Source organism: Eurosta solidaginis, chromosome 2 (genome assembly GCF_040869045.1).
Source record: "Eurosta solidaginis isolate ZX-2024a chromosome 2, ASM4086904v1, whole genome shotgun sequence".
Taxonomy (NCBI): domain Eukaryota; kingdom Metazoa; phylum Arthropoda; class Insecta; order Diptera; family Tephritidae; genus Eurosta; species Eurosta solidaginis.
This window is the reverse complement of record NC_090320.1, coordinates 256,607,497-256,632,895: the sequence shown is the minus strand read 5'-3', so window position 1 is coordinate 256,632,895 and position 25,399 is coordinate 256,607,497. Positions and strand designations below refer to the sequence as shown.

General features: G+C 36.6%; 1 long non-coding RNA gene and 1 pseudogene across 1 annotated transcript; one reads left to right on the top strand and one right to left on the bottom strand.

The window, feature by feature from the left end:
- LOC137241843 (gustatory and pheromone receptor 32a-like) overlaps positions 1-25,177 on the top strand; it is a 63,812-nt pseudogene extending 38,635 nt beyond the window's left edge.
- Positions 15,121-18,494, bottom strand: LOC137242727 (uncharacterized). Its single transcript, XR_010950350.1, has 2 exons — positions 18,125-18,494; positions 15,121-15,504 (listed from the first exon to the last, which is right to left on the bottom strand). It is a non-coding gene; the product is annotated as an uncharacterized lncRNA (long non-coding RNA).
- Positions 25,178-25,399: the final 222 nt, after the last annotated feature.

Here is a 25,399-nt window from a genome sequence, read left to right as displayed (position 1 = left end):
TAGGAAATGTACAGATTGTAAATGTTAATGTTCCCTTCCACCCGCGCAAAAAGTCTTTAGCCGCATCAACCTTTCTAAGATGGGAAGTTCATATAGGGTTGTAATCGATTTAAGTCAAGCTAGTACTTCACAAAAATATTGTAGGTCAATATATTAGTTATAGAAAGCATAAATTCGCCAAAACTTTATGGTAGTGATTACACACTTATGTACATGTTTATACCCAATTTATAGCCTTAAAGCTTCAAAAGTTTCCTCACGGCCAAATAAGACACGAGCGTTTGAAGTCCATCAAAATTTAACCAAGTCCGTCAACTTCACCTATTCACCATAACGAAGCCGAGTACTGTAAGCATAACGAACATTTTAGTGTAAACAAAAGTTAGCTGCTTTGTTGGTTTACGTGTATTCACAGTAGATTTTTGTAATTTTTTCTATAAAAAATTCATAATTATCGATTTCACCGCAGGTCATCAGATATGGTGAAAACGGAAAGGACCGTTTGATTGATTTTATGGTCATTTAAAGTGGTCATAATGTCAATAGACCTTTTGGCCATTGACCGTATGTCACCTCACCGTCAGTTTCTTATACTATGTTATCTTACTGTCTTTCATGTTATTCACACTGCCAATGATTTCACAACTCTACCCTCATACCTGCTCTCCGAGAGTACAAGTCAATCCGACGGAATGCAGGAGCTGTGGGAGTATTTCTCTAAAGCACTTCATACCGTTGCCGAGGAAAACAATTTTTACCGGCGACCACGAAAAAGCAAATACTACGATGTCGTGTAGCAACTAAAAGAAAGGACGCTGTACGTTAAAAGCAAACGCAACAGAAAGGGTGTGTGAACCCTACCGCGAGTTGAGGAGAAGCGAGACGCCTTTAGAGAAAAAATCAGAGGCAGAAAGGCAAGAGTGCGAGGAGCTAGAAAGTTTAATGTGGTATTGTTAATCTTCCCGAGGTGGTCGGGCTAGTACCTTAATGGTGCTTTGTTACCGGAACGTAACGGATCTCTATTCGGCAAAGGACCATCGGCATTGATAACACTCCCCAAAACCTTCGGAGAGTGCCTGTATCGTTAACACAACAACAATAGTGCCCTTAAACTTTACCAAAAAATTCAGCGACTGACAGAAAGTTTTAATCCCTGGGAAAACGCATGTAAAAATGAAAACGGCGGCATTGTAGCCGATTTCCAGAGGGAGCTTAGAAAATATAGGGAACAACTGTCTGTGCTCCTAAATGGAGAAAGCAATAAATCGCTCAGGGATGATGAATGGAATGGAAATGGGAATATGATCTTGGAAAACCTAAAAAAAAGAATTGGCACACATCACCTCTTCGTTGATGTTAAAGCCGCCTTGACAGCCGAAAAGGAGCTGCCTATATGACGCTATGTCTGAATCCCCGCAAAACTTATACAAAATGACGTTATGCAATATTACAAGCTCAGTCAGAATTGGGAACTATCTCTCCGAGGCGTTCGAAACTAAACGAGGTTTCAGACTGCATGACCCCCTATCTTACTGGACCACATTATGCTATCCGGAGAGCTTAACGGCTCTAGAACAGTATGAGTGGGTGCAATTACTAGCGTATGCTGACGACTTTAACATCATCGGCCTAAACATCCTTACTGTAAGTTCTGCTTACTACAAACTGGAAAAAGAATTCGAAAAAACGAAGCACCTTGCCAACAAATCGGTTCATATGCATTATGCCTAAGCCTAAAATTCGCTAAACATATTCGTGCCTATACATACATACAGATTCCAAGTCCATATAATGAAATTAAAAAGTTTCCTTTGAGCCGTTTTAGAGCTTCGCTCATTACTCAGTTAATTAAACTTTCAGCATTTTTGTCAATAAATCAAGTAACTTTTTCGAACCATTTATTATGTCATTCCTCCATTTAGTGCTTGAAGGTAAGATTTGTTTATATTTCTATAAATTTTTTCCATTTGGACGCCACGGCGTATTGCACTTCTAACAATGGCCAAGGCTCTTATACACTTCTAGCTGTGTTCAGTATAAATGTGTAGAAAATACAAATATACCCAGCAGTCAACCCAAGTGGTTTTATACTGTTTTCACACAGAAACTTAATGATCTCATTTCACCTTCTAATGAAATCGTAAATTTTTTGCTTTCACACAGAAGTAACTGCTCGATTAGTATGAAGGATGAAATGTCAAGCGGATAAAATGACAATGCTATATGATAGACAATAATCGCGGAACGATACAAGGTGGCAGCATGGTGACATACCTACATACATAAATAAGAATTACATGTACTTTGTTTTTGTAAATTCGATGGAAAAATGTCAAAATCGGTCTGCGCCGGAAGTTGATGTATCAAATCAAATAAAAAAGGTTATAATCAGCTGTTCGATGCGGCCACCTTGTATCGTTCCGCCATACAGACAATGACATTTACTTTGACATTTTTAAGCACTGAACACACCAAAAACTAAGAAACTGAACGCTCCCAACAGAGTTGCATTGTGCTTTTGACTTCATTAGGCATTCGATTAGCTACTAATTAAATAATTATAGATTCGAATTTTGTAGGGAAGATTGAGCTCAATAAGCGTCTTAATGTAGAAAACTGCCTTTATTATTCAATAAGCCGTCTGTGTGAAAACAGCATTAAACTACCTCTCATGTTGTATGAAGTCCAAGTCAACTATTCAGCCACCGGTATTTTCTTTATTGGCAACTAGTATTTCTAACACGAATAATCACTCTTACCAACAACTGTAACTTTGTGCCGAAAGGTAAAGTCCGCTCTTAACAATTTAAAATTAAGCTTTATAATTCTCTCATAGCATATGGCCCTTTGAGACGGCGAGTATCGAAAGAAGTATAATGATGAGCTTTATGAACTTCGCGCATAGTGCAACGACTTTGCTGACTGGTTCATATTATACGAACGGACGAAGACGATCCGGCTCAAAAGATAATCCTCTTGACACGCATATGAGTAGGGGAAGGAGAGCCTTCCGCTGAGACAGCTGTAGTAAGACTTGATATCCTTTGGTCCTGCCGATTGGCGTCAGTTTTCACGAAATATGCATAGTTTGTTACTCAACTAGCAAAATAATATGCAAATGCAACAACAATGCGATCCATATGAATCAATACATTTGCATGTTAAATTTTTATCGGAATCTGCGTCACTGTCCAATGGGACACGGGAATTGTTGTTCATTGTTGGGTCGGATAGTACCGCTGCCGCTAATGTGTTCTTAGCTTTGCCCTAAGTTCCGTTTTACACCACACAATTCTAGAACTCAACTCCGGTTTGTGCTTTTTATTCGCGTTAACTTTAATTAAATTTTTCTTGAAAACAAGTGTGAAACAAAAAATGGCATACAAGCAGATAGAGAGAAAAGATAGAAAAAAAAACGATTTGACGGTATGGATTAATCTGTATCGAATTTACCAATTCGCCGTGCAGGAGAAAGTCAAGTGAAAAGAAAATTTTCATTGATTTCGATTAACTGACATATGTGGTACAAAGCGTTGAATGCAAAATTATCAAGATGAAGCAATCAGCTGTTGGAATAACAACACCTGGTACTGAATTTGCATTGGTGCGAATGCTGTCGTACTCTTCCTTTCTCCTCTTCGCCAATGTCACGGCAGACTTGAATTCAATAATTGAATGGTGTAAAAGGGACTAATACTATGTACAAACACACACCAAATTGGCAATTTATACCATTTATACCATATAATAAAAATTTAAAACAAAATTTCCTAATAAATTGTTTCAAACTGCAAATGCAACCTTGTAAATTGTGTTTATTGAGTAGATTTAAACGTCAGTTACGCATGGCTAAACTATATGGTTGGCTTATCTCATCAGCTGATGTTATTTTTTTCATTTCACTGGAGTAGGGATTGTCAAAAGAAGATGTTAAACTCAAAATGAAACCAAAACATTGAACACATTTTCTTACAACACATAAAAATTTCAAAGTTTTATGTTTTCATTCCATTCTATTCGCCTAATACCAACACGCATATTTTAACAGTTTGAACAAAGGTATGTCATGTTGTTGCTGTAGAGATGAGCCAACCAGCTATCAAATTACTATTGTGTAAGCTAAATTGCGTTGTATGAACACCACACAATTTAAATGGAAATTCCCTCAATTTATTTTTCTGTTTGAACATAGTATAACTATTGGAACTAAATGGCGACAACACTTTTGTTTTTTCGGACCTTTTTGATATCAGTCAAAAGGTTTTAATTACAATTCAGTAGATTATCTGACTAGTTAATTGTTTCACTGCTGAGTTTGTATGCGCTTTTGTATGTATGTGTTCAAATATATTTATGTGTATCACATTTTTTGCTTACTCTCAACTGTCTGACAATTTTCCTTTTAAATTTTGCCTTGGTTTTTTTTTGTTTGTTGTAATATTTCTCTGCACCGCCATTTTCAATTTCTTAATGACTGCATTAGTATAATTGACCGGGGCCACAACAAAATACGCGTTGCTACAACAACAGCAATCGAAGCCACGTTTAGTCTGAAAGTGCAGTTTTTATACTCAGAGTGCTTTGCACACAGAGTAGATTAACTTTAATTGGGTAACGGTTGGTTGTACAGGTATAAAGGAATCGAGATAGATATAGACTTCCATATATCAAAATCATCAGTTTCAAAAAAAAAAAAAATTGATTGAGCCATGTCCGTCCGTTCGTCCATCTGCCCGTTAACACGATAACTTGAGTAAATATTGAGATATCTAAACCAAATTTGGTACACGAGCTTATCTGTACCCAGAATATATTGGTATTGAAAATGAGCGAAATCGGATGATAACCACGCCCACTTTTTCTATATATTACATATTGGAGAACACAAAAAACCTGATTATTTAGTAAATAATACACCCAGAGTGTTGAAATTTGACGTGTGGACTGATATTGAGACTCTTGACAAAAATTTGAAAATTTTTGTTAAAATGGGAGTGGCACCGCCAACTTGTGATAAAATCAATTTTACAAATATTATTAATCATAAATGAAAATTCGTTAAACCTATCATAACAAAATTCGCCAGAGATGTTGTACTTACTATAAGGAATGCTTTGAAGAAAAATTTACGAAATCGGTTAAAGACCACGCCCACTTTTATATAAAGGATTTTTAAAAGGGTCGTGGACGAATAAAATAAGCTATGTCTTCGCAAAAAAGAGCTTTATAGCAATAGTATTTCATTTCCCAAGTGTATTTATAACAGTAAATAGGAAAAACTTCAAATTTAAAAAATGGGCGTTGCACCATTTTCTATGTTTCGGGAGCCATAACTCGAATAAAACTTAATGGATCGTAATAAAATTTGGTACACAAATTTTCCCTATAGCAGGAAATATTTCTAGAAAAAATGGACAAGATCGGTTAAAGACCACGCCCACCTTTATATAAAAGATTTTTAAAAGGGTCGTAGACGAAAATAATAAGCTATATCTTAGCGAAAAAAAGTTTTGTATCAATAGAATTTTATTTTCTAAATTAAATTATAACATTAAATTGGAAAATACATACATTTTTGAGAATAGGTGTGGCACCGTCCCTTTTATGACTACGCAATTTTCTATGTTTCGGGAGCCATAACTCGAATAAAAATTAATGGATCGTAATAAAATTTGGTACACAAATTTTCCCTATAGCAGAAAATATTTCTAGTAAAAACGGACGGGATCGGTTAAAGACCACGGCTACTTAGATATAAAACAAATTTGAAAGGGTCGTAGACTAGAATAATAAGCTATAACTTAGCAAAAAATAATTTTGAATCAAAGATATTTCACTTATCAAGTTTTATTGTAAGAGGAAATGGAGAGACATTTTTTTTAAACGGGCGGTGCCGTGTGTTATGTAGAAAAGTAATTTATCTGAAATGAAATGTACAATTGAAGCTCACGCTGAGTATATAATGTTCGGTTACACCCAAACTTATTTACCTTTACTTGTTTTATTTTTATTTTTTTGAATTTTTCGCTTTTTAATTTTATTGCTTTTCATTTCCTTATATTTTCAGCTACATTTGGCGCCCCTTTTTTATGCTCTTACTTAACACTTGGGCACTCACACAATCAGTTCAGCATTGCTATTTCAAAATACACAAACAAAAACGTTCTTTCGATTTTGTTGTGATTTATCTGTACGTTGTTTTCTTTTTGTTTCTTGTATGTTGTTTAATTAGTTTTCATTGAGCTTTCCGCTTTCACGCCACGCCTTCAAGTAACGCCCATGAACACTACTGTCACTTGGAAAAAATGTTGAAGAAAAAGTGTTATTATTATTTTTTTATGCTTGCATGGTAAATTTCCAATAATTTATCGTTTGCACTTTACATTTTCGCATATTTTAATGTTAAAAGTTTTTAAAATCCATTGAGCTGTGCGATGGATGCTCGAGCACTTTAATTAGTTGATTAATTGTAACCCGAATAATCGATTAGTTGATTATCAGAAGTGGTTTAGTAAAATATTCGATTATTTGCTTGCATTCGACTAGTGACAGACTGCACTATTCGTTTAATATTTTAATATTAATTTACATTTATTTATATGTAAGTAATTTCATATCATTTATGAAATTTTTAAATATTTTTTTTATAGACAAGAAATTTAATTGAAGAAACTGTCAATATTCGAAGAATAGTGTTCTTTGTTAGAGCCTCGATGATTGCATTTGTAGGTGTTTCTCGTGACTTTCAAGGCTAGCATCACACCTTCCCATTGAACGCCATGCGGTGTTTCTGTTTAAAAATCGAAGATCGAATCACAGTTGCATCGAGATTCAGAATGCTTCCTTTGGCTTGTAAAATAGCGTCATGAATAATTGGCTTCGTATCCGAATACGGTCATCTAGGTATCTACTATTCTTCTTTACCCCATATTGGTGTACGCTTGTGTGTCTTTTGCAATCTTACGCTGTTTTTGTATGGGTAACTGCCAATTTACCTAATCCTACGTTACCTTTGTTCACGTACGGCTTTTATCTAGAGGAATATGTGAGTCTTTGATAACGTCTAAGACTTTTTTATTGGGAAAACTATTAGTGCTCGATGATGTAGGATCTCCGTTATTTAATGCAAACAACCAAATATTAATCTTAAGCTTTCCATTTTACTCAGTATTTCGATTTGGAGGAACTCTTTCTACGCTTTTCCTTCTTATTTGTCATTGGTTCACTTCCTTCCAATGATCCAATGCAAACGACTGAGTCTTCCGATATTTTATATCTTCTAAACTCCCCCATAAGGCGTTTCTCTGTTGTAACCAATGACGACCAGCAGCTTCTTCACGATTCCTCTGCTTCACCTCAATTATGACTCAATTTCTGATATAGCTCACGTTTTAGTTAAGGTACGAGGCACTTCTAAGTTTTTTTTATGTAATAATTATCTTCATTGTAATTAAGTTTATGTGTCCCTCAATGAAATAATTCACGTCAATGATGACATTGTTCATAATAAATCCCGCTAAGAAGTGACTTACTATCCACTCTACACCTCTCTCCGTACTTTATTGATTTTACCAGTTACTACCCACAGCTAAGTTCCCTGTTGTCGTTTTACCGTTTTATATATCAAGTGACTTCGATTAATGGAATGCGATGCACGCCTATCCTCAGTGTTAAATCTCTAGTTCCCATAGGAGAATTCACAAATGATTCTTACACTTTCCAAGCTAAAACTTTCAGAAAAAACTAGGTTTCAGAAAGTACAGATGACGCTCGCTTCCCAAGGCAGTTCTATGTACCGGAGCGATTCAAAAATTGTCCGACCATTTCATTTCATTTCAGTGTAACCCCATTTAATTGTTTTCGTCCCTCCCACAAACTGTCATCTTTCTAGCAAACCCTTGCAACGGGTCTGCTCAATATTTTCATGCTCCCGGAAGGTATTGTGCCCAATTCGGCGCCATAACCTGATCCCGGTACAGGGAAATGGTTTTCTTGCGTGTGCTGGAAACGAATCTTTTTAGGACGGTCACACTCTTGCCAGTGTGTCACGTGCAAAGGAAGGTTGCTTCGCAGTTCCTGCCTTGGACTATATTACTTTCCTGGGTACTCCTATGCTAACCCAATGACGTCCATTCCCCTGGCCCCAACAGCTCTTTCGACCTAGCCTCCTTCAACCCAAGCGCAGTCACCCGTCACTTACCCCCAGAGTGACACGACCTCTTCCCTGTTCACAGATGACGCTCGGAGAAGACATCAAGGTAGGTTTCAGAAAATATAAACAGACTCTAAGTAGACCAGAATTCAAAGAAACCCGGCCTAAGTTCATCAGTTCGAAATTTACATCAAATCGTTATTAAAGCTTTAAATTATTCCAATCCTACCTCTCTTGTTGACATGAAGTTTTCTTTAAGCAAACGCGCAAAGAGTAGCGTACTTATCTGACTCCCCTTGTATTTGTTTTCCCATGTTTGTTTAAATTTCATTTACTCTTACCTTTTTCAAGTATTCTTTGGCTACAAATTAATCACTATAAAAAATTACAAAAGGTCACGGTTATTTGGTTAATGGATTGGAATCCGGCCTTTCTTAATCAGTTATATTAATCGGTCGGCAGGTTCTATCCGCGCGCGTTCGAACAAAATTAGCGCAAAGAATGGGTTCTTAGTTTGGAAACTAGACCGTAATTTTCCTATATTACTATCTGAACATGTTCCAGGCGTATCAATGGAAAAAGGCCAGAAGAAGAGAGAGGGCGCGGTAAGATGAAGAGGAAGAGAAAGGGCAAATGCCAAGGGAAGGGTAGTGGGATAGTAGTGAAATAATGGGTTAAAAGAAAGGAACTGAACATGACGAAAAAAAGAAGGGCCAGAAGGTCGTCGAATGGCAGCGGGTGCTGAAAAATTGTTAGAGGAGGTACGGGCATAAATATGGAGGAGATGACAGAAAGGAAAAAGCAAAACGAGGTGGAAGAGAGAGGGTAATAAAAAATGAATAAAACAAAGAGAGGGAGGTAAGAAAAAATAATCAAGTAAAGAGAAAGGAAGGGCGAGTAGAAGCGAGTGAGGGAGCTGTAAAGCAGTAGAGAGCGAGCACGAAGTCAGTCTACTTATTTTCCTTTCTGTTGTGTAGGGCACGCGAAAAAGTATTTTTGGAGATAAGTTAGGTTAGGTTAGGTTAGAGTGGCCACAGGTGCGAGCCCCAGTGCACTTAGGCCCAAAAAGGGCCCATTGTGATACCAAGTGGAGTAGGGGAGAGACTCAAACCAACAGGTCGATACAGCAAACGTCAGGAGTTTCTTAGGTTCCAACTTAGCCAGATCACAAAGATCGTCAAAGAAGGGAGATCCCAGAGATTTCTTCCTCTTGTGCCAAAGCGCGGGACAATCGCACAGAAAATTTTTGATTGTTTCTATCTCCTCTTCGTCTTAGCAGCTCCTGCAGTAATCATTATAGGGAGCACCCAGCCGTTGTGCGTGCCTCCCGATTGCTATGTGACCGGTCATAAGTCCAACCACCAGAGATATGCCCCCCCCCCCCTACCAAAAAGAAGGAGACTTTTTGTGCGTCTCGTGTCCCATTCAAGCCACACGAGCTTAGAGTGGTAGCAGGATTCAAGATTGCTCCATCTCACACCCGCTTCCCTAAGGAAAATCCCTTTCAAAATGAGCCTACAGGTAGCGAGCGGCACGCTCAATCCCTTCCAGGACGACGAAAGCGGAACGGATGTGCTCCCTCTTGCAAGTTCGTCAGCCATCTTATTGCCCGGTATATCCGAGTGTCCAGGCACCCATACCAGACTAAGGTAAGTTTGCTCAGCGATCTCGTTAAGAGATTTAAGGCACTTCTCTAGTGTCTTGGACTTACATGTGACCGATCCAAGTGCTTTTAGCGCAGCCTGGCTGTCAGAGTAAATACAAATTTGGTTATAGCCGTGAGCAGCCTTCCCCAGGTGATCAGCGGCCTCATTTATAGTAGCCACCTCCGCCTGAAAGACGCTGCAATGATCGGGTAGGCTAAATTATAGATTCCACCCTAGTTGAGGTGCAAACCCACCTTATTATTCAGTTTGGAGCCGTCAGTATATATTTGCAGCCTATCGCTCAGATCCAACGGCTCTCTTCAACCAATAACCCCTATCCGGGATAATAACCTCGTACTTCATATTGAAAAATACAGTCGGAGCGCAATAGTCCGACGAAGACGAATCCAGATACTTGAGGATGGCTGCATGGCCATCCACATTATCTCTCCATCCGGATAACTCTCGCAGCCGCAGAGCAGAAAAGGCCACCGCAATTTGCTTGGCCATTAAATCTATTGGCAACACATTAAAAATAGTGTCCGGCGCCTCCGCAGGGGTGGTGCGCAGAGCAGTCCCCACGCAGATTAGAGCACTTCTTTGTACCTTCTGGAATACCCGTAGGTTTGATTTAGTATCTAAGCTCGACCACCAGACCACTGCCCCGTATAAAAGAATTGGTCTAACCACAGCGGTGTAGAGCCACAGGGTAATATCCGGTTATAATTCCCATCTTCGCGTAACAGCTGTACAGTGCCTCCGTTCCTTTTTTCACACGCTCCTGAGCGTTTTCCCTCCAGGATAGTTTCCTATCCAAAATTACTCCTAGGTATTTGGCAGAGTCCCTTAACGTCAGGGTCATACCCGCTAGCACCGGCAGCTGCAACACAGGTATCTTATATTTCCTAGTGAACAGAACCAGTTCAGTTTTGGCTGAATTGACCGTTAGACCTTTACTCCTGGTCCAGTTCTCCACCAGTCTCAGCTTTGTTTGCATTACATCGCATAGTGTCTGCGGAAACTTCCCGCTAACTAACAGCGCAAGGTCATCAGCATATGCGATTACCTTCCCGCAACCGGCTTCTCCAAGGAGAAAGTGGAATTAGCTATTTTTTAGCTCAACTATGTCGGCTAAGAGCTGGAGCAAACGACCTTCCCCTATTTCGGACTTGTAAAACTAAACAAAAATTTCTTGCATATTTACCAGGCATGCTTAACCAACGAACCGATATCATTTCGTTACGATAATTAACGTTAATAAACGAAACAAAGTCATTTCGTTTCGTTTATTAACGTTAAAAACGTCAAATTAACGAAATGATTTCGTTTCGTTTTCTGCCATATCAAAACGGAATCAAATCGTTTATGTTCATTATTAATTTCAAACTATGCTGGCAAAGCTGATTGATGGCGGAGTCATTAAAGGTGAAAGCAATAGCCAAGCTGATTGCAACTTTTCTCATGAATTTTGACAGTACGAATCTTTCTCAGAGTGTTTTTGACATTACCACCAACGAATTACACAAACGAATTATATGGTGTTTGTGTGTGTATGTGCGCTCGTTGTTACCACCTTACGGCTTCACCATGGCTATAGCATTGCCAGCACAATTAAAACATAAAGTATCACGTTGTTGTTAACGTTTTTAATGTTAACGAAAGCTTTTCGTTTCGGTTAAAAACGAGATACAATTTATCTTGATAATTTTTTTATCGATAATATTTCGAAGTGTTTCAACGGAAACGGTGGAAATTTTTTGATAAACGATTAGCTTAACGTTAAGGTGCATCCCTGGCTTAACGTTAAGGTGCATCCCTGATATTTACATTCATAAATTGTTTTAAGCACTCTAGCAAATAGCAGCACCCTGTTGAAATCTCCAACTACGCTACTGGAGAGAATTGTTTTCTTATATCCGGTTTATGTCATCCATAAGCTTGAGTACGCTGTGCTTATAAAAGCTTGAATACTACAGCATGCTCAAAAGAATAACAAACTTTAAAGAAATTTTGTATATGTATTAAAAGCTTCATACTTATTTTGCCAACACAACACATTCATATGAATTAACAAGCATTTTCTAACGCGTAGTGAATACAACTCCAGAGATATTTAAGATAGAGATGTTGCAGGGACGAAAAATAGTGTGAAGCAAGCTTGACAAAATTCTAGTAGGTCACATTCACCACTCACCACAGCAGAATGTGTTAAACTATAACTGTCTGTATTTGTGATTTCACAATTATTTGTACATTTTTCATTCAGCTAATTTGTTCAGAATTTTTATTTTTACTCTCTGAAACTCCAATCAGTGTATTTTGTGTGCTTAAATTATGTTAGAAATTGTGTTAAAGTTTTTGGTATGGTGAAAGTGCCCTATTAGAATTTTGTGAAGCTCCGCTGCTTTCCACTGAAGTTCGCGCATGCAACATCTTTATCTTTCAAAAATCTTTGACAACTCCACTCGAAACGAATAACGTATGAACTACGAAACGGAGGGGTGCTGAATTGGTATATACTTTCGACGCCTCCACCAAAAATTCTTCCATCTGCATTGATAGCATATAGCTTAATTAAATGGTTGTCGGGAGTTTCCCCCACAGGCTTACCCTCACTCACTCATTCAACTTTTTTGTCGCCTGAACTGCAGTCCATCTCTATAAGACATGACGCAGGAGATTAGGTTGCTACCAATCTGCGTTCGAGGATAATTTGAATTTTTACCTTAGTCAAGATTGCGCAACAGTGGGGTTTTCAGATTATCGCAAAAGCTGTGAAGGTGATGAGTAGCGGAATCAATAACAGATTGACCCTGCTGCTCGAAGTTGTGGGAGATCCCGCTACTGTAGTGGCTCGTAGCTTAAACCAATTTGCAAAAGCTAACTTAACCCTTTCGCTACTTCTGGGACACTAGTATCCCACGACACGTTCATTTGACCGTGAAACCTGCATTTTTTATTGCAAACTCAAACAAAAATATCCAATCAGTAGCTATGAGCAATGATGGCAGTTTACCGTCAATCACATTTCATACAATTTCAATCCTGTTTTGATTTGATAAGTTGTTTATGAGCATCGGGTAAAATTGCATCAAATTTACGCGTAATTTTGATAAAATAACACGTTTATATCTAAGTGCCTTTGATTTTTCTATAGCAAAATATTATACTTATACTGGTAAGTGGAAATAAATACTTTTTTGAGTGTTTTGTGAAGTAGTTTTGGGACGTATTTGTCCCAATAGGGTTTTATGTATGGACATATATGTCCCAGCAGTATGTTACACATCATGTATAATACAGTTATATTTTTTTTTTTTTGCTACTTAGTAGACTGCAAAAATGTTGAAATTAAATTGCGAAGAATTAAGTGCACTTCTTCAAGAAGACGACGATGAGGCCAGTGAATCAGGAACTGATTTCAGTGACGGTAGTGATGTTATTTATAGTCCTTCGTCAGCTAAAATTACTCACAGGGACGATTCTCCCAGTAATTCTGAGGATATCTAGTTGAGTGACGAGGGGTCTATGTCTATTGATGGAATAACCGATCAACCTGCACACGGAAACGCTATATGTGGAGAGCCCGTCGCCACGTTTCTTTGGAGCACACCGGATAAATCGTTTCTTCCAAGAAAATCGGTTAGTAACCATCGCGAATGCAAAATCTCAGAAAGTATCAAATTTTTCGCAAATTGTTTCCAAGAACCATGTCTTTGTACATCGCTCAATGCACTAACGGGAGGTATCGGGTCAAAACAAAAAAAAACAAATTCCTCAAACAGACTCCGGCAAAATCGATATACCACTTGGAGCATGTTTATTACGTCATAAAACCATCTGCCATTAATAAAACACTACTACAACGTAAAGACGTACCGCGCTATTATGGGTGCTGTGGACTTGTCAGATCAAATATCTTACAACCTCAGGCTAACAAATTTACTACTATCATTAAAAAGAGAGGAGTGTAAATTCATGACGGGTATTCTGATTGAACACTGCCTTCTGGCGTCACATGCCTGTAAATTAGGCTTGGTTAGTGATAGCACATTTTGGAGGCGGAAACGATCCAGAACGTTTTGTTCTCGTGCCCTGCGCTTGCCAGGCTAAGAATCCAGTTATTAGGAGTGACGCGGCTGTCAGATCTAGAAGCAGCAAGTGGCATAGGTCCTAGAAAGCTTCTAGTATTCTCCAAGAGGACAGAGTTATATTAAAACATAGGTCCTGGCTTTTGATGGGGTTATTCAGTTTGGTCGTTAGTGTTGTCTATGTGAGGTGCCATGGACCGGCCAGTTCAACCTAACCTAACTTAGGGCTGATTCCTGTCACTATTGATACATTCTAGTGATTCGAAAAGGCTGATCATATGTCGGAGGCTATACCTACCACTTTTTCTTACCAAGCTATACGAAAAGATGTGTAAAATTGATCTGTAGTCTCGGAACAGTTTTGGCTGTACCTTATCAAATTTGATTTGTAGACAAGCCAGTAGGGCTCTTGAAAATATTCGAATAATTCGATTTTAAATTTTTCTACGTTTATTATTCGAATTTTACTGTTCATATTTGATTAACTTGCATTATTCGAATAATCGCAACTCAATGATTATTCGATTATTCGAATTTCAAAATCAAATTCGATATTGGTCAAACAAAAAAATTACGTATACCAATTGCATGTTCAAATATTTCTTCTTTGTTGAATCTTTGTTAATTCGATCGGTTAGCAGATATTGGTACCTTGAAATGGTATGTCTCAAAAATGATGTGCCTAATTAAAATTTTCTGAACCTTCCGATTGCAGGGGAAAAAACATTAGTAAGTACACAAAACTTTCGGGAAAAATCAATATTTTGGTGAGAATTTCAAAAAATAGTCAAAAATTGTAATTTTTTAACTTTTGGGAACCCATTTCGTAGTTTTCACATTTATCATATCAAATCTTTGTAAGATGAAAAGTGTGATAAGTGACAATCGGCTCACATGAGAGCTTTGAACATCAATTTCTCGAAAAATTCCATACAACTCAAAGAATCTCATATTTTTGTCCGTAGTGGCTTCAAGATAAGTATTCAAACGCTATTTCGGATCACCCAATGGATAGCGCATCAGGGAAAAACATAAGCTTGTCATAAACATCCTCGAATATCTTTCACGCTTATTTATGTCCAGACATTTAAGTTCCGACGAAAAGCCTTTTCCTTCACGAAAATCGGAAAGTTTTTCTAAGTAGTACAAACAGTTTGCTATTTACATCTTTTAGGGCTTAAATACTTTCTTGCGGCATTTTACCGAAAACTCTAATTGGAAATAAAAACAATTATTTCGAGTATTACGATTGTGATACCCTTTTGGTTTATTTTAAATTTGACTTATTAACATTATGAATATGGCAAAAATAAATCATAAAAACAAATGAGACAGTTATGAAAATATTTACAAGGATATGAAAGTCATCATAGAATTTAAAGTATGTTAATACTATTATTATCAGAATCAAGTTTTTGTTTACTTATCGGCCCTTATTTCCTTTTTCGGCCGGACGTCATTTGAGTGGCAATCCTTCTTGCGACAGTGTGTAGCCCTTGCGGGCAAACGAGCATAACATCGTCGGCAAACCATTTTCTTCACATTGTATTTTTCAGCCAAAATAACAAGATCAGGATTGATGCGTTTGTTTTTCATTGTGAAATATTTCTGTTTGCTGGGTTAAAGAAAAAAGAAAAATATTGTAATATGTAGAAGATATGAATAAAGTTAAGATAATTTTTATTGTTTTATTTTTATTCATTGTTAAATGAAATACTAATTTAAACAATATTTATACATTTTCAGTTTATTTCAATGTTTCTATGACCGAAGAGAGTTGCTTAGGCCACTAGCGTAAACTCAAAATTAAAATACGACCCAGCCTAATTTCACTTTGTCAAATGGCGCTGCCTTAAATACGGACGTTAATTTACATCGAAAATGAAGTTTCCTTAAGTTTTCCCTCCATAAGTGGGAGGGGGGAATAATTTGCGGAAAAATTGCTTGCCCACTTTTCATGGTACGTTTATAGTCGCACCTACTACTCAAAACTGAGAGACTAAGTGGTCCTTATGAACAGTTGTCGCTAAAAGTGATACTCTGTAAGGAACCACAAGGGTCAGAAACCGGCCGGAGAAAGCCCGACCCATCTTCGACGCTTTTGACTCCTTTAACAGAATGAAACTCTCTCAGAGCACCGACGTTGCAACATTACAATGACTACAGTTAGGCGGACCAAACCACCAATGACTAGAAAAAATGCTAGGTTTGAGTTATTAGGACACTACCTGACGTTGTAAGCTCAAATTGGATTGCGGAACCAAAAAAAATCCCAAAGAAAAGCTAAAAAGTTTTAGGCCTTGTCAGTGGCGTAGCAAAGGGGGCAGCGGGGCGGGCCGCAGCGGATGTCACCTTTTTTGGGGTGACACTTACCCGGTCTCTCACTTTAAGAACAATGTACAAACAAAAAAAATCGCTAGCACATTAATTTCTTTTTCTAGGATTCCCCACTAGCTCAGCTCTATGTATAATTCGAGGATTTCCGCAAAAGAGTCTGAGGCTGTCTTGGGGGATTCCCCGTCCCAAACTCGCGATTTTTGGCATCTCAGTTGCAAAACTTCTTATTTGTTTCGTGAAGTGTGTTGCGTTTGGTTGGCGTGAATTGTTAAATTGTCTCTTCAAGATGTAGCTTCATTGTTCGAGATCGTACAAACTAATGCTTTGCTTTTGGCGAATACTGAAGAACTGAAATTAGCTACATCTAAATTTATTGATTTTTATGATGAGGTCTCAGAAACCGAATTAGTTTTGGAGATACCAAGACTGCGATGACATTTAAACCCGCTAATGGTACGGTTACTGAGTGGGTGTCTCTAGATTTTTTAAAGTTTATTGCAGAATGGAATTTTACAGAATCTCTTCCTACTCTTATGATTGCACTGAAATTGTTCATAACGGTTTGCGTGTCCGTAGCTTCATGTGACAGAATTTTCAGTAAATTAAAATTAATAAAAAACTATTTGCGGCAAACAATGACCCAATCGCGGCTTAGCAATCTTGGTATACTAGCCATCGAACACGAGGCAATACAAAATATAAATTTCGATGAAGTACATAATTGCTGAGTTTGCAGCTGTCAAAGCTAGAAAGAAGAAATTTTAATTGTATAACAATTCCTTTCCTGTCTTAGTTATTATTGTGATTTGTTATTTCTTCAATATTATAAATAATAAATGGTCCATGACCTTTATCATATACAATTTATTGCTTTTTACTTTCGATGGGGTGACACCACCAACTTCCGCATCGGGTGCCACCCAAGGTAGCTACGCCACTGGGCCTTGTGGGAAATCAAAGTGGGAATAGCAATAGCTTCGCGTTTTTTTAAGCTTTTATGGATACCCAAACGCAAATGCGCACTATTGAGGGATTGATAGCATTCCAAAATTAAGCAGATACTTAACAAGCTTTCAAAGTTTAATCAAGATTACCGTATGAGCTCTTTCTTGCCAAACTTCAAGTTCAAGTTAACGATCGGACTTAGACCTATTCAAATGCACCCTGCCTTGTAAAGCTAGCTGTTAGGCTATGGAAAGATCACTTTTGGGTTAGAAATTTAAGGCACAGGATCAGGCGAAATGAATTAAAGCTATATCTATTAATACTCAAGTACAAAGTTAAAGAGATGTAATTTTTAGTACAAGGTAGTTATAGTACTAAATAAAATTTCTAGGAACGTTTAAATTTTTGTCTGTTTTTTTTCAATTTTCAACAAGGGTTCTGCATTTTTGTTCCGTACTAAAACATATTTGAAACATTTGTATCTATTTACACTTTAGTACAAAGTTGAAAAGAATCCTTTTTTGACTTAGTCAGTCAACACTTGCTAATAATACTTCTGATTTTATTTAGCACTAAAGTTTAAACTTTGGTTTGATTTAATTTTTTTAATTTTTCGCTACTGTTTTTTTTTTCAGTACTAAAAACATTTACGGCTTTATTTTATTTTAGTAATATCGATTGTTTTATTTAATTGCAAGACAATCTTTCAAATTTACTTTTTTTGACGTAAGTCCTTATAAAACATAAAGTTTTTAATATTTTATTTAAATTTAACTCTTTTTCAATTTTTGTTTTTAAATGTTTCACTTTAGTTGTTTTTAGTACTCAAAAATATTTCACTGTCTTATTTTCCTTCCAAATTTTATTTTTTTTTTAATTCTTCAGCACTTGATCAATTCGATTTTAAAAATTTTAAATTTTCACTTCAATTACGCAGGTATTTAAATACTCACTTTCTAGTTAGATTTTTACCAAATATTGTAGATATGTATGTTTATGTTTATTTCAAGAACACGACTTTTCACTGCTCTTGAAAAAGCACTGTGTCCATCGTTGCTGCCATACCCCATTTATAGTATTAAATTTCGCCATTGTAAATTTCACAATTTCTCGTTTGGTGGTCGATTGTGAAATTCGGAACTTTTTTAACACTCACACTCACACACAATACAGTGATCTACATATGTATGTGACAATATTATCTTTTAGACAAAAAGCTGCAAAAATTTACTAATAAGATTTCGCGATGTTTATGGGTGTAAGGTTTATACCTGCGTACGTGCATAGATATGAATTATTGAAGAAATTTGTTCTATATCCATAACGAACTATTGCGCAGTTTCTTTCTCATTCACTTTGTATGCGTATATATGTACGTACGAACATGTGTGGGGTAATATGGAGGGGTTTAAACGCCTGGACCATAATTATATGTATAATAATTAAAAAAAAATAGGAATTAATTGGAGTAAGCTTCAACATGTTCTATATATGTATGTACGTAAGTACAATAGGGTGTTCCGTTTTTAGGCGATATTTTTTTTTTCTGTCCCAGCCAAAAACCCTGATTTTTAACACAAAATAAATAATTGTTGCATTAAACAATTTGCTAAGTACTTTGCAAACTTAGCTGTGCATAATATTTGCTTTTTGATGTAATTTTTTTCTCCAGTTCGATTTTTTTAGACCTAGTTTACATATATACACGAAATTATCTTCAACTTGGTACTTAATTCCTAATCGTTAATTATATAACTAGATTTGCATATAAATTTTTCGCTTCGATAATCGGTAATTATGATTAAATGTTAGAAATGCGGATTTGCTTTCTGGTTGGAAGCACGAAATAAAAGAGAAACGTAAAAATTTTACAGAAAATAATCTAGTTCCTAGGGATGAAACATATCTAAACACGTAGATAATCTGTTCAAAGAGGATGAATTATGATAAGAGCCACCAGTTTGCTGCGAATGGCGAGTAACTCGCTGAAAATCAAAAAATTGATGCCGAATGTTTTATAAGAGGAACATTTTTGAATTGTCTCGCATTTATCCATGCGGTGTAGGCACTTTGTGCAACTGTGATTTTTTGAAAGAGGATTAATTAATTAAATACAGTCATAAAAATAAATACAAATACCCCACAAAAATGTATAGAAAGATTTTATGCACATCTCGCCAAAAAAAAAACCAGCTACTACCTCTTAGAAAACATCGAGCAAATGGCTGCGAGTAACGAGTGACGTCTCTTATCATAATTTATCCTCTTTGATCTGTTGAGGATTTATTGTGGAATAGTGTATGAGCAAACGTAATGTTACTTTTTGTATTAAAATTGCATGCCTTTTCACAGCTGTTTTTGAAATTAATTTAGAACGCGGTATTCACATCATAAGAAAACTCCCAAGAATTTTTATACTCAGCGTGCTTTGCACACAGAGTATATTAACTTTAATTGGATAACGGTTGGTTGTACAGGTATAAAGGAATCGAGATAGATATAGCCTTCCATATATCAAAATCATCAGTATCGAAAAAAAATTGATTGAGCCATGTCCGTCCGTCCGTCCGCCTGTCCGTTAACACGATAACTTGAGTAAATATAGGGATATCTTCACCAAATTTTGTACACGAGCTTATCTGGGCCCAAAATAGATTGGTATTGAAAATGAGCGAAATCGGATGATAACCACGCCCACTTTTTATATATATATAACATTTTGGAAACCCAAATAACCTGATTATTTAGTAAATAATACACCTAGAATGTTAAAATTTGACGTGTGGACTGATATTGAGACTCTTGATAAAAATTTAAAAAAAAATTGTAAATGGGCGTGGCACCGCCCACTTGTGATAAAATCAATTTTACAAATATTATTAATCATAAATCAAAAATCGTTAAACCTATCGTAACGAAATTCGGCAGGGAGGTTGCCTTTACTATAAGGAATGCTTTGAAGAAAAATTAACGAAATCGGATAAGGACCACGCCAACTTGTATATAAAAGATTTTTAAAAGGGTCGTGGACGAATAAAATAAGCTATATATTTGCAAAACAGAGCTTTATATCAATAGAATTTTACTTTCTAAATTAAATTATAACATTAATTTGGAAAATACTAAAATTTTTGAAAATGGGCGTGGCACCGCCCCTTTTATGACTAAGAAATATTCTGTTTCGGGAGCCATAACTCGAAGAAAAATTAACGGATCGTAATGAAATTGTGAACACATATTTTCCTTAAAGCAGAAAATATTTCTAGTAAAAATGGACGTGATCAGTTAAAGAACATGGCAACTTAGATATAAAACAACTTTAAAAGGGTCGTAGACTAGAATAATAAGCTATAACTTAGCAAAAAATAGTTGTGAATCAATGATATTTCACTTATCAAGTTTTATTGTAAAAGGAAATGGAGAGACATTTTTTTTAAACGGGCGGTGCCACGTGTTAATTGAAATGTACAATTGAAGCTCACGCTGAGTATATAATTTTCGTTTTTATTTACTTGTTTTATTTTACCTTTGTAAGCCAAACTTTAAGTAGTTTTATTTGAAAATATGTATTTTCCCTTATTATTATTCACATTCTCTCTAAATGCGTTCTGCATTCATCAATTGAAACATACAAGGATTTCTTGAGCATTTCTTTAGCATTTTTTCAAGGGTCCAAGAAATACCTCCAGGCTAAATTTATAGTTGCAGCACCCATCTCGTAAGCAATTTATAAAGAAAATGAATAATAAAATAGGAAAATACATATTTTCAAATAAAAAACTTTCAAGTTTGGTTTACAAGAGAAAAATTACAAAAATTCTTCTGCGTTTTTTTTTTTTTTTTTTTTTTTGATCTGGATACCGCGCTTAATACCGAAAAATCATTTTAAGTCTATTATCAAATTTTCCCGCTTGTGACTTGTACGGCAGTCGAATTTTCGAATGAGCTAAATTTTCATTTCCTATAAGGCTAGCGCCAGAGTGCTCGCTACCCAGCAAACACAGTTTCTAACATTAGAGAAATATTGTAATTTTACATTAGAATTCTAATGTAGTTCTCTAATGCAATTCGAATCGAAAACTAGGTTAGAGAACTAGGTTAGAATTCGACTGTGAAACGATTCGAATAACACTAGAAATGCGGTGTTATGATTATTGTCACAGTTATCGATTATTTGCACGACATGATCACTCATTCTTAGTGTTATACAAACAAAATAAAAATAGTGGAAATATTACAAGTTGCGAAATAAGTTTTTTATTTATAATAATAAATACTAGTAAGTGAAAATTAATCAAAACAAGTAAGGAAGGTTAAGTTCGGGTGTAACCGAACATTACATACTCAGTTGAGAGCTATGGTGACAACATAAGGGAAAATAACCATGCAGGAAAATGAACCGAGGAAAACCCTGGAATGTGTTTGTATGACATGTGTATCAAATGAAAGGCATTAAAGAGTATTTTATGAGGGAGTGGGCCATAATTCTACAGGTGGACGCCATTTAGGGATATAGCCATAAAGGTGGATCAGGATTGACTCTAGAATGCGTTTGTACGATATGGGTATCAAATTAAAGGTGTTAATGAGTATTTTAAAAGGGAGTAATCCTTAGTTCCATAGGTGGACGCCGTTTCGAGATATCGCCACAAAGGTGGAACAGGGGTGACCCTAGAATTTGTTTGTACAATATGGGCATCAAACGAATGGTGTTAATGAGTATTTTAAAAGGGAGTGGGCCTTAGTTCTATAGGTGGATGCAGTTTCGAAATATCGCCATAAAGGTGGACCAGGGTTGACTCTAGAATGTGTTTGTACGATATGGGTATCAAATTAAAGGTATTAATGAGGGTTTTAAAAGGGAGTGGTGGTTGTTGTATAGGTGGTCGCCTTTTCGAGATATCGCCATAAAGGTGGACCAGGGGTGACTCTAGAATGCGTTTGTACGATATGGGTATCAAAGGAAAGGTGTTAATGAGTATTTTAAAAGGGAGTAATCCTTAGTTCCATAGGTGGACGCCGTTTCGAGATATCGCCATAAAGGTGGACTAGGGGTGACCCTAGAATTTGTTTGTACAATATGGGTATCAAAAGAAAGGTGTTAATAAGTATTTTAAAAGGAGTAATCCTTAGTCCAATAGGTGGACGCCGTTTCGAGATATCGCCATAAAGGTGGACCAGGGGTGACCCTAGAATTTGTTTGTACAATATGGGCATCAAACGAAAGGTGTTAATGAGTATTTTAAAAGGGAGTGGGCCTTAGATCTATAGGTGGACGCCGTTTCGAAATATCGCCATAAAGGTGGGCCAGGGGTGACTCTAGAATGTGTTTGTACGATATGGGTATCAAATTAAAGGTATTAATGAGGGTTTTAAAAGGGAGTGGTGGTTGTTGTATACGTGTTCGCATTTTCGAAATATCGCCATAAAGGTGGACCAGGGGTGACTCTAGAATTTGTTTGTACAATATGGGTATCAAAAGAAAGGTGTTAATGAGTATTTTAAAAGGGAGTAATCCTTAGTTCCATAGGTGGACGCCGTTTCGAGATATCGCCATAAAGGTGGACCAGAGGTGACTCTAGAATTCGTTTGTACAATATGGGTATCAAACGAAAGGAGTTAATGAGTATTTTAAAAGGGAGTGGGCCTTAGTTCCATAGGTGGACGCCGTTTCGAGATATCGCCATAAAGGTGGACCAGGGGTGACCCTAGAATTTGTTTGTACAATATGGGCATCAAACGAAAGGTGTTAATGAGTATTTTAAAAGGGAGTGGGCCTTAGATCTATAGGTGGACGCCGTTTCGAAATATCGCCATAAAGGTGGACCAGGGGTGACTCTAGAATGTGTTTGTACGATATGGGTATCAAATTAAAGGTATTAATTAGGGTTTTAAAAGGGAGTGGTGGTTGTTGTATAGGTGGTCGCATTTTCGAAATATCGCCATAAAGGTGGACCAGGAGTGACTCTAGAATTTGTTTGTACAATATGGGTATCAAACGAAAGGAGTTAATGAGTATTTTAAAAAGGAGTGGGCCTTAGTTCTATAGGTGGACGCCTTTTCGAGGTATCGCAATAAAGGTGGACCAGGGGTGACTCTAGAATATTTTTGTACGATATGGGTATCAAATGAAAGGTTTTAATGAGTATTTTAAAAGGGAGTGGGCCTTAGTTCTATAGGTGGACGCCGTTTCGAAATATCGCCATAAAGGTGGGTGGGATATGGGTATCAAATTAAAGGTATTAATGAGGGTTTTAAAAGGGAGTGGTGGTTGTTGTATAGGTGGTCGCCTTTTCGAGATATCGCCATAAAGGTAGACCAGGGGTGACTCTAGAATGCGTTTGTAAGATATGGGTATCAAATGAAAGGTGTTAATGAGTATTTAAAAGGGAGTAATCCCTAGTTCCATAGGTGGACGCCGTTTCGAGATATCGCCATAAAGGTGGACCAGGGGTGACTTTAGAATGAGTTTGTACGATATGAGTATCAAATTAAAGGTATTAATGAGAGTTTTAAAAGGGAGTGGTGTGAAGGCGTTTTCCAGATATCGACCAAAATGTGGACCAGGGTGACCCAGAACATCATCTGTTGGATACCGCTAATTGATTTATATATGTAATACCTGCCAATATTTTAAGGGTTTTTTATTTCGCCCTGCAGAACTTTTTCATTTTCTTCTACTTAATATGGTAGGTGTCACAACCATTTTATAAAGTTTTTTCTAAAGTTATATTTCGCGTCAATAAAACAATCCAATTACCTTACCATGTTTCATCCCTTTTTTCATATTTGGTATAGAATTATGGCATTTTTTCATTTTTCGTAATTTTCGATATCGAAAAAGTGGGCGTGGTCATAGTCGGATTTCGTTCATTTTTCATACCAAGATAAAGTGAGTTCAAGTAAGCACGTGTACTAAGTTCATTAAAGATATGTCGATTTTTGCTCAAGTTATCGTGTTAAAGGCCATGCGGAAGGACAGACGGGCGACTGTGTATAAAAACTGGGCGTGGCGTCAACCGATTTCGCCTATTTTCACAGAAAACAGTTAACGTCATAAAATCTATGCCCCTACCAAATTTCAAAAGGATTGGTTAATTTTTGTTCGACTTATGGCGTTAAAAGTATCCTAGACAAATTAAATGAAAAAGGGCGGAGCCACGCCCATTTTGAAAGTTTCTGTTATTTTTATATTTTGTTGCACCATATCATTACTGGAGTTGAATGTTGACATAATTTACTTATATACTGTAAAGATATTAAATTTTTTGTTAAAATTTTACTTAAAAAAATTTTTTTTTTAAAGTGGGCGTGGCCCTTCTCCGATTTTGCTAATTTTTATTAAGCATGCATATAGTAATAGGAGTAACGTTTCTGCCAAATTTCATCACGATATCTTCAACGACTGCCAAATTACAGCTTGCAAAATTTTAAATTACCTTCTTTTAAAAGTGGGCGGTGCCACGCCCATTGTCCAAAATTTTACTAATTTTCTATTCTGCGTCATAATTTCAACTCACCAACCAAGTTTCGTCGCTTTAGCTGTCCTTTGTAATGAATTATCGCACTTTTTCGGTTTTTCGAAATTTTCGATATCGAAAAAGTGGGCGTGGTTATAGTCCGATATCGTTCATTTTAAATAGCGATCTGAGATGAGTGCTCAGGAACCTAAGTACCAAATTTCATCAAGATACCTCAAAATTTACTCAATGCTATAATTCGCGGCAGTTTCGCAAATCGTATTCTAACCTTCTACCTTAGAGAAATACATTAGAATTCGATTCGTCTTCTAATCGTTTTCTAACCTAAATGTTTGTTGGGTAAGTCCGCAAGAACGCAGGTAACTTCGGTTTGTTTGTGTATTCAACGAACGTAGAAGTTAGGCTGTTATCGCTAAATGTTGCATACTTTTCTGCGCACTTGATTTTGTTTTACAGATTTTTGGCGATGAAATTTTAGCTAAGCGAAAGTTGGAATTTTATTTTAAAACAGAGCTGGGATCTGCAATGAGTAGTTGTAAACTGAACGTGACATAGGCAAAGTCACAATAAAATATGATTTTAAGTTAGTTAACACTCGAATGAAGAACTTGACTGTTCAAAGTTGACTTCGAAGAAACCTTGTGATGTTGATGCATTAAAAGAAATGGATATGATGAGAAACGTTAAAGATAACTAAGTAAAAATTATATAACTAATTTAAACAATATTTTCCCCTACTAAAAATTA